Source organism: Nomascus leucogenys, chromosome 5 (assembly GCF_006542625.1).
Source record: "Nomascus leucogenys isolate Asia chromosome 5, Asia_NLE_v1, whole genome shotgun sequence".
Taxonomy (NCBI): Eukaryota; Metazoa; Chordata; class Mammalia; order Primates; family Hylobatidae; genus Nomascus; species Nomascus leucogenys.
The window spans coordinates 127,199,374-127,208,110 of record NC_044385.1 but is presented as its reverse complement, the minus strand read 5'-3'; the positions used below and the strand labels follow the sequence as shown (position 1 = coordinate 127,208,110).

The 8,737-nt window shown below is 44.4% G+C and overlaps 1 long non-coding RNA gene across 1 annotated transcript; it reads left to right on the top strand.

The window, feature by feature from the left end:
* Window positions 1-3,543: 3,543 nt before the first annotated feature.
* LOC105739815 lies at window positions 3,544-8,345 on the top strand. Its single transcript, XR_001115797.2, has 3 exons — window positions 3,544-3,733; window positions 6,762-6,892; window positions 8,256-8,345. It is a non-coding gene; the product is annotated as an uncharacterized LOC105739815 (long non-coding RNA).
* Window positions 8,346-8,737: the final 392 nt, after the last annotated feature.

The window sequence follows — 8,737 nt, the reverse complement described above, 5'->3', positions numbered from 1 at the left end:
AGGTGGGTCGGGGGGCACAGGGAAACTGAGGAAGCCTTGAAGTAAATATGGTGGCAAGTGGAAGAGAGATGACTGAGACTCACAGAAGAATGGTCACCCTCAGCTGAGGTTGGGGATCATGGACTGGTAGCAGCTGCAACCCAAACATCACATGATTTCCTCCAGCCATGCTCAGCAGGCCAGGCAGGAAAAGGAGATGCAAGTTGACCAAGATTGGCTTTTAGGTGGATGGGTGGGGAAGGCATTAGAGGGCAAGAGCACTGAAGACACTGGCAAGGGAATTGTTGAAATGTCTTCACTCATTCAACACATGTTTACTGAGCACCTGATGCATGCCAAGCTTTAGCCTGAGCACTGGAGACACAGTGGTGCACAACACAGGCAAGGATTGTTCCAGTGCTGTGCAGTGGAGGCAAACAAGAAACAAGAAGATAAACAAGGAAATCAGAATTTCAGATGCTGGGTGGGGGCCATGACAGACATGGAGCGACAAGGAAGAGCCTGCTGTGTTTGGGGTCATCCAAGAAGACCCCTCTAAGGAGGCTGAAGGGATCACCCCTCAGGTATAGGCAGGGTGGGGAACAAGGGGAAGTCCCTCGAGGCTGGCAGGTAAGGAGGCTGACAGTCTTGCAGGGACCCAAGAGAGTGGGGAGACCGGAAAGGCAGGAAGCTGAGGCCAGAGCGGTGCATTCATTGCACAGTCTCAGCAGTTGGGCTGTTCCTGGACCTTTGGTTGAAAGGATGATACTGGGGCTTGGTTTGTTTTCTCTGCTTTTCTCAGAATTGCAACTAAGGTCCAAAGCTGAGCCCAGAAGTCCTAAGAACTCAACATTTTAAGTTCAGAAAAACTTACAGTTATTGCACAGGCTTGCTGATACGTGTCCTTGCCAAGAGGATGATAACAGCACAGAGAGCCCAACAACTCTGACAGCTGCTGGCTATGAGGCAGAAGACGTCTGCCTTGTCACCTTCATTTAGTTCCACTCGTCCCTGCCCCATAGAGGGGAGAGAAGACTCAGGAGAAGGAACCACAACTCTCCTCCATCCTAAATGGGGACCAGCCTTATGGGCTGGCCTGTGCCAGGTACCAAGGAGTCCTTTAGATGGTAGACAAAAGCTTAGAAGAGATAGGACTGGGATGAGCCCATCCTGAGACCCGAGAGTGACTGCACAGTTATGAGAGTCATGCCGGGAAGGGGCAGAGGAGGTCCAATCTTCAGTGGTAGCACTTTGGGAGAAGAACTGCTATTTTAGGTCTCTAGCCCAACACATCTGGATGCCACAAGAACTTGTTTTATGGCTTTAAGACAAAGTGGCTGGAGAAGAGTGAAGTGGCTACCTTGTTCCTTCATCATCCAACAAGGGTTTATTTGGCACATAGGATGTACTCAGCTCCACAGCAGGCGCTGAGGAGACAGTGGTGGGCACAGCGCACAGATCCTTACCTTCCAGGCACTTAATGGAGGAGAGAGATGCTAACACACCCAAGGACACAATAATTCTGCTTCTGATGTGTGCCCAGCATCAGGGTTGAGAGTGGTATTGGGGACAGGGAGAGGAAGGGACTCTTGTAGTTAAAGTGACCAGGGAGAGTTGGCATTTGAGTGGGGAACTTGATGGAGCAAGGGGTGAGCTCTGTTGATGACTGAAAGAGGGGCTCTCTCTGGAAGAGGATGCTGTGGGAGAGGAATGAACTTGGTAGAGTTGGGGGTGGCTGGAGTAGCCTGAGCAAGATGGATGTGGTAGGAGATGAGGGCAGACAGGGGCCTACCCTGGAGGCCTTTCCAGACATGGTAAGGCTTTGGAGTTCAGTCTTGGTGTGAAGAAAAGTTCCTGGAGGGTTTTGAGTGGGGGTGTGACAAAATGTGACACTTTTTTGAGATGGAATCTCGCTCTGTCACCCAGGCTGGAGTGCAGTGGTGTGATCTCGGCTCACTGCAAGCTCCACCTCCTGGGTTCATGCCATTCTCCTGCCTCAGTCTCCCGAGTAGCTGGGACTACAGGTGCCTGCCACCACACCCGGCTAATTTTTTGTATTTTTAGTAGAGATGGGGTTTTACTGTGTTAGTCAGGATGGTCTCGATCTCCTGATTTCGTGATCCGCCCACCTCGGCCTCCCAAAGTGCTGGGATTACAGGTGTGAGCCACCGTGCCTGGCCAATGTGACACATTTTTAAGACATTCTTCTGGATGCCATGGAAGATGGAAGATGCCATATAGGGCAAGAGCAGAAACAGGAGGCTGATTCCCAAGGCTGCAGCAGCCTAGGTTGAGGACTGTCAGGCCTGGAAGCAGAAAGGCAGAAGAAACGGTCAGATAAGGGATAGATTGGAATGGTGGGTCCTGCCATATCCTGGTCTGTTGAGGTAGAAAAGAAGGTAAGATCCCAGGGTGGAGGGTGAGTCACACACGCTTGAGACAAAGAGAACGGCAGCAGGTCCAGGGGCTCCTTGAAAGAAGGGAAGTGACCAGGAGACATGGTGAATGAGTGAAGATCTGCAAGGGACTCTGAGAGCAAGGAGGACCCCAACCCAAATGAGAGCATCCACTTGAGGGCAAAGGTTTCAGTGAGAGCCAAGAAATGGTGAAACTTTCTGTAACTAGGTGAAGAGCATGCATGAAATTGTTTGCAACTAATAGAGGTTCCACAGAGCACAGTGGAAAAGTTTAGAAGAAGAGCAATTACATCGGGTCCAGGGAGAAGGAAGTACATGGCCACGTGAAGAGGACAGTGACCAGAAGACTTTGTTCAGTTTGTGTGAAAGACATGGATGAGTCATGGGGGAAAGAAATGACCTAGAAATGTCCACAGATCTGGACTCCAAAGTCTCTGATGGATTGGAGGACTCAGGCCTCTCTGGAAGAAGCCGGCTGCTCCTGGAAATCCTACACCAGGTGGGCTGGCAACAGGATTAGTTGGTTCTCAGGAGCTACCCCGAGTGCTGGAAATCATATTAGCTCCAGATGGATGGGAGGCCTTTCTGGATGGAATCCTTCACAGATTGTCTCAACTGTGACTCCAGGGGAATACATGGAAAAATGGCATCATGGATTCTAAAATAACTGCAAGTGAGATCATTGTATGTACTTTCTATTTCCTTTACACAACCCTCACTCAACTTCTCAACCCACAGAGATATGATTTCTGCTCACTCCATTTCACCAAAACAGCCCTTGCCAAGTTCTCTAGTGGTCTCCATATTACTTGAGCCAACTGACCTTTTTCAGCCCTCATCTTCCCCGACAACTCAGCCCTGTTGGCCACACCCTTCTTTGTGAAACACTTTCTTCTTTTGGATTTCTATAGTGATGTCACCCTCTCCTAATTGTCTTCCTGCCCCAGCTACTCATTGGCTCTACCTCTCAAATCCTCACTTACATAGCCTATAAGTGTTGGGGTGCCTTAATGCTTGATGGTAGGCCCTCTACCCTTCTCACTTAATAACCTTTCTCTGAGGCATCTCAATCAGATCTATGGCCTCGACTGCTTAATACAACAGAGGCATGTAAAAACTGCTGCAGGAGTGTTCAGCTGAGTGTGTGACTATGGCATGTGAAAAGTAGCTTGATTTGGGGTCATTGCTATTCAGTGGAAAATGTAACCTTGGGATGGATAATGCAGCCCAAATTTGAACCCTGAAAGACTATTCAGTGGATTGGAAGACGAATAGGTTCCAATAAATTAAAACTAATTGCTGTTTATCCTTCATCAAAATTACCATTATTCTACAAGGTAAGTGCTTGTCTATACATTACAAGCCCTGTGTCTATTGCCTATGCATTAACTATGTATTAGCATTTCCTACATTCTGTCCATTCCTTTTATCCAAAATATTCATGCCTACCTTTTACTCAGCAGTCCACCAGGCTTTCCCATCCTCAGTAGCATTTATTGATTGCCTTCAGGATCTATAGTGATGTTTAAAGCACTATAATCCATCTCTATCCTCAAAGATCTTGATGGAGTATTACAATAACCCTATCACATATTGTTGTCAGCTTTTCCATCAACATCAATTAGAAAAGGCATGAAGGGACCATATGTTGATCAATTACTTTATCAAGTGAACAAGTATGAAGCATCACTTGCAAATGATCAACCATCATTATTGCATGCAACTAAAAGGAGTATGTTTTATTTATTTTTTTTTTTGAGGCAGAGTCTCACTCTGTTGCCCAGGATGGAGTATAGTGGCATGATCTCGGCTCACTTCAACCTTCACCTCCTGGGTTCAAGAGATTCTCCTGCCTCAGCTCCCAAGTAGCTGGGATGACAGGTGTATACCACAACGTCTGGCTAATCTTTTATTTGCAGAGACAGGGTTTCACTATGTTGGCCAGGTTGATCCTGACCTCAAGTGATCCACCTGCCCTGGCCTCCCAAATTGCTGGGATTACAGGTGTGAGGCACTGCAACCAGCCTGTTTTATTTTTTTTTTAATCCACAATATAGCCAAATCTCTTGTATACACAAAACAGTGATCTGCGGTCCATCTCATGGCAACCATGCTGTTCAGCCTATTGATCTTCTTTAATGAATTACCTGCTTTGCTGACATCTGCACTCTGCAATTCTAGAATTGATCACACATTTCCCTCATAGCCCATCTCCTCATTTCCATTAATTTTACATACTGTCTGCAGAGATAATCTGCTGTAAAGGAGGTAACACTCACCTTGGAATCAGAAGTCCTGGGTCCAAGGTCTGACTTGTAATTCATTGGGTCATGCACAGATCTAATTTTCTTCATCTCTATATCTGCCTGAATAACTCTACAGTCTCTCCACACCTCTCAAAATAGGCAGGTGGTAAGAGTTATTACTTATTAGAAGAAGCTTTAGAAATCCAAATATTTCACCATCGTCCTTGATCAATGGAAAGTTTAAGAGAGCCAGAGTCGTCTATTCTCAGTAGCACGGACTGCAGGGAGCTGCCTCAGCGAAGCCCCTGTTGATTTATTAAATTAATGTATTACAGTTTGTGTGCAGAATATTAGACATGCCTAGCTTCAGATCTCAACCTGAAGACATGTTTCATCCAACTAGATCTTCAGAATTACCCTGTGAGATAAACCGGGCAGGTGCTATTGTTTTGATTTTGCAAATGAGGAGAGGCTCAAAGTTTAGCAAACTGAACAAGATCACATAGCTAGAAAATGGACAAACCAGGGCTCCACTTTTCAGGCTTTCTAATCCCTAGTTCTTCACCTTCCAATACCTCTAACTGGAAGGGAGAAAGCAGTGCTGAAGTCCCTTTTCAGTGCAAAGAATGACAATTTAATAACCCGAGAGACTTAATGCACCTTACAAAAATTCATTTCTCCCCTATTCACAAAGAGTCAGGGAGAAATTGATTTAGAACAATCAGGAGAAGACTCAGTAAGCTTCATCTACACAATAAAAATTATATACTTGGCATTCTCACATAACTTCACATTGTGTAGTTATTGGCAATAAATAAAAATTTATCTCATAGATAACCAGACGGTTAGTACAATTATTTTACAACACAAAACACCTAGACAGGCTTCCTTTTTATTGGGTAGAGATAATTTAAAAATCAATTTAACAATACCGCTTTAAATGTACAGAGTTCCAAGCCTCGTTGTGGTGGGATGTATCCTGGAAATTTTGGGCATTTAATTTATAATAAGCCTCAATAAATTGCCCTCATGAGATGGCTCTCATGACTAGAGGTCGTACATATAGGCTGAAGCTTTGTTGTAAACAGACTACACGGTGCGTTCTAGCCATTTCCAGCTTGAGATACAGGAAACTCCTCTTATCGTAATCAAATGCTAACAAGTCCCTTTGACTTAAAAAGTGACATACAGTGAAATGGACCCCAGTTTAAATTCTTCTCAAGTTTTCAGGGTGAGAAAGCGATTCCAAAGCAACCCATTAGAGGTATTTGTCTGCATGCGTAAGACATTAGGCAGCCTGATATGACTTGATGTTTGCCAAGGGAAGGATGGGTTTGAGGCAAAAGGATTTTGTATGTGCAAAGTGGTACAGGCCAAAAGAGCCACACATGTAACTTCTTTACTTACAGCTTGCCAGATCTTTGCTTGGCTGCAACTAGCTGATTTTTTTTATGAATGTTAAGTTCATGGGCAAATGAATAGAGGATCCAAACCTACCTTTTTAATTACAAAATACTTTTTCCTCCCCACAATCAGACTTCTGCTCATGTCAGCACTGAAAAAAAAATGTAATCATCATAATTCCTAGTAGCTTGCTTCTGTTTCCGCTTCAATAGATACCCTGTAGATGGGAAGTCACATAACAGCTCCATGTCCTATTCAAGTTGCTTCCACCCGAAAACAGCTGCAATGCTTATCTAATTAAACCCCAGCACCAAACTGTGAGCTTCTGCATCAATCATTAATATTGTATTATGGATCATTTTAAATTCTGACTGGGGTAGGTGGCTCCCCGCACGCTGGTCTCTGAAGGAGATTTTTCAAATAATCTTTAAGCGGCATTGAAAAAATAAAACAAGCTGCCTGCTGTTCGTGGAAAGCTCTACTATCCTGCTGCACCCTGATTAGCTGTTAACACTAATTGAGAGATGAATATTGCTTATTCCAAAAATGCTAAAGATGGGTTTTTTTAAATTATGAAAAGGAAAACGCAGTTCTCCTCACCTCAAAAATGTGCCTGTGGCTCCTTGCCCAAATTCTAAACAGCGCCAAAAGAATGGTGGTTTCTGGGTGTCTTGTCTACAGTTTGCAGAGTGATTATCCTGAATCACTTCTCTAGGTGGCCCTCCAGAGTTAGTGAACTGTGACCTCCACGTGGGATTTGGACATGCGTGCCCTACATCTGGAATGCAGAAACACTCTTCACAGAATTCTGATAGCCCAGAAATATTTCTGTAAATCTCTGTCCTGGTAAGGCACATGTTGATGTACTTCGGCTTAAGCTCATAAACCAAGAGGAACAGTTTCCTACATCCCCCTTCGAATGACTAAAGCCAACGGGCTGAGCCAAATGGGACAATTTAGACAAAGAGAGACTGGCGAAAACCAAATGAATGTCTGCTTCCTTCTAGCATTCTAGGAAAAATACCAAGCGGCTGTGCCAAAGTGCACTGCTTGCCTTTGTTAGGAAAATACACTCAAAATCAGGGGAATCAGTCAGTACCAGGTTCGGGAAAGATGTATGCAAGAGAGACTCCCTGATGAGGAAAAATCGACTACAGAAACACAGCATGCACCCAGCTCAGCATAAACACAGCTTAAAAATCTAAGGAACTAGGACGAAGTGTAGAATCCCAAGGTTCTCATTCTTGTTCCCATAAGCCGGGATTGGCTGAGCCTTAGCCAGGATACCACCTGGCATTCAGCCACATCAGCTAAAGAGATGAGGAACCTGAGAGGAAACAAATGTGAGGAAGAGAATAATTCAAGAGGACCAGAAATACAAGGAAAGGACAGAGGCCTTCGGATGGTTCACTGCAGAGAAGACAGGCTGAAAGATTCAGGAACCAGCTGAAAGCCAACATGCCAGAGCCTCCCGAAGGGTGGAATCAGAGACCTCTCCTGCTATTATTGTATCAGCAGCCTCACGTCTACCCTCAGACCTGAATTTTGTTATAGATTTACACACATATGATAGAGTCCTGCCCATGCTACTTTCCTGCTATCTCCGTGTTTCCTAGAACCAAGGTGCACCCCTCCCCACGGCCTCTCCCACTGCCATCACATTCTAAGCATATGTCCAGTCCTCGGGAGCTATAAGACCTTGAGTGTATTGGTGAAACTCTCCAAGTCTCATTTTCTTCATCTGTAAAATGAAAATAGTGGAATATATTTAGGTACAATTGACAATTTTAGTACTTTTCCTACATATCAAGTTAAATATGGGTTTTTTGTTTGGTTTTTGGTTGTTTTTTTTTTTTGAGACAGATCTCACTCTCTCACCTAGGCTGGAGTGCAGTGACACGATCTCAGCTCACTTCAACCTCCACCTCCTGGGTTTAAGCAATTCTCCTGCCTCAGCCTCCCAAGTAGCTGAGATTACAGGCACGCACCACCACACCTGGCTAATTTTCGTATTTTAGTAGAGACGAGGTTTCACCATGTTGGCCAGGCTGGTCTTGAACTCCTGACCTCAAGTGACCCACCCGCCTCAGCCCCCCAAAGTGCTGGGATTACAGGCATGAGCCACCGCACCCAGCCAAATGTGTTTTGATACATTAGTATTATCCTTGTCCTAAAGCATAATGTGGAAAATGTTATTTCCATTACACAGATGAGAAAATGTAGGCCACAAGACTTTCCCAATGCTCCCAAAGTCATCCAGCAAGAAGTACCAGAATCAAAATCTCCTTATCCTTGCCAAAAAAAAAAAGAAGGAAAGAAAACATAAATAAAAGTGGAACAATAAGCATAATAAAAACGAGTGAGGGAGACAGAGAGAATCTGGAGGTACTGCAAGACGAAGAAACCTAAATCTAATTTATCTCACTTGGAATTAAGGACAAGTTGTAAAATTTAGCAGTAAAGACTGTAATATGTTTGAAATTTAATAGACTTGGGAGATGTAATAAGAACAGTCTTTTTTTGCAAGTGTTTATTTTCTAATAAACAGGAATCAGGAAATTTGCCTCTGGGCAGTTTTTCCCCATTGAAAATGTGAAGTTAGCAAACAATTCCTTTACAGCAAACATTGCCCCTTTATTCAATTGTTCATGAAAGAGAAACATCTATTGATTCCCATCTAGGTGCCAGGCA